Below are 1361 nucleotides of genomic sequence, written 5' to 3'. Positions count from 1 at the left end.
TAGCCGAAGCCAGATGACCTCCTTTCCCCGGGAGGACTGCCGAAACAGAACCTCCTAGGTACTTGGTACTATGGGGCTTCCCCGAAGGTAGGCCCCCAAATGGAGATTGGACCAAGCCAGAAGGCCTATGTCAGCTCTCCCACAAGACGTTCAGGATTGGTCCGAGGACCGACACCCTACTAATCAAAACGTGAAGTGACAAACATGACTAACACACAAATAAAATAAATAAAAAGTGAGGAAAGGGATAGTGAAGAGGAGAGGAGAGTGAAAAGGTGGCCATTGTGCAATACAATGACCAGGCCCTCCGGCCAGGAATCAAAAATTCCTCTGGTCCTAGCCAAAAGGCCGGGCCCGAGAGGCAGGTGTGAAAAAGCGTGTTAATGGTGATGGACGTGACCTAGGTGCCGAATATCAAAGTGCGTAGCACAGTGAGTATAATGCACCCCTGGACTGCCACTCCAGGGGCACATCACCATGGGCTTTCCAACAGAAGCATCCCCCCCCCCCCCCCCCCCCCCCAACCCAGACCACAACAGCCCCCACCCCAGCCAGAAAGGCATGGAGATCCAGGAGCTTAGTGAGACCCTTTACCATCAGGTAACACTCTCGCTCCCATCACTCCTACCTAATTACATTCGGGAAGTACAGGCCGTTCCCCCGGTGGGAGAAAGGGGAACAAACGTTCCCTCCCGAAAAACTGACCGAAGCTAAAGCTGCCACAATCCAAGCCAGAAGGCCAGGGTCCCCTCCCCTGGCGCCGACCAGTGGTTCTCCATCCCCATCAGAAGGCTTCCCTTTCAGCTACGAACCGCTCCAGGTCACCTTTACACCAGCAGGCTTTGCATAGCCGCCGTCATCCCTGTTCCACCTCGCCATAGAACAGGGACGGAAGCAAGCGCCACCTCCTGGTAACTGATAAGAACAGATACTACACTTGATCTTAGCCAAAAGGCCTAGAAGCCGAGAATTCTGGCAGTCATGTTCCACAAGCTGCAGCATACTGCCAGGTTTGCTCCAGCGATGAAGAGGGAGGGGATGATGAGGGCACTGACTCCACATGGGTGCCTGGTAGGAGAGAGGATGAGGAGGAGGAGGCACATGTCCAACGAGGCAGGATGACCTACGGGGGCCAGCTTAGGAGCAGCACACCGACTGAATCACACCATAGAGCTCCACCTGTGCAGGGCACTGCCTCTGCGCATTATTCTAAAAGTTCTTTGGTGTGGGTCTTTTTTGAGACGAGTACATCAGATCGCACCGCTGCTATTTGCAACATATGTCTCAAGCGTATCTCGCGTGGCCAAAACATCAGCCGCTTAGGCACCACATGCTTGACCAGACATATGTTGACTTGCCAT

The 1361-nt window shown here is 53.9% G+C and overlaps 1 pseudogene; it reads right to left on the bottom strand.

The window, feature by feature from the left end:
- Nucleotides 1-766: 766 nt before the first annotated feature.
- LOC143964672 (U2 spliceosomal RNA) lies at nt 767-967 on the bottom strand (annotated as a pseudogene).
- Nucleotides 968-1361: the final 394 nt, after the last annotated feature.

Source organism: Lithobates pipiens, unplaced genomic scaffold (assembly GCF_037356315.1).
Source record: "Lithobates pipiens isolate NorthernLeopardFrog02 unplaced genomic scaffold, aLitPip1_a1.2 Scaffold_8, whole genome shotgun sequence".
Taxonomy (NCBI): Eukaryota; Metazoa; Chordata; class Amphibia; order Anura; family Ranidae; genus Lithobates; species Lithobates pipiens.
Note: the sequence above shows the minus strand (reverse complement) of the source record. Positions and strands in the feature narration are given on the sequence as shown.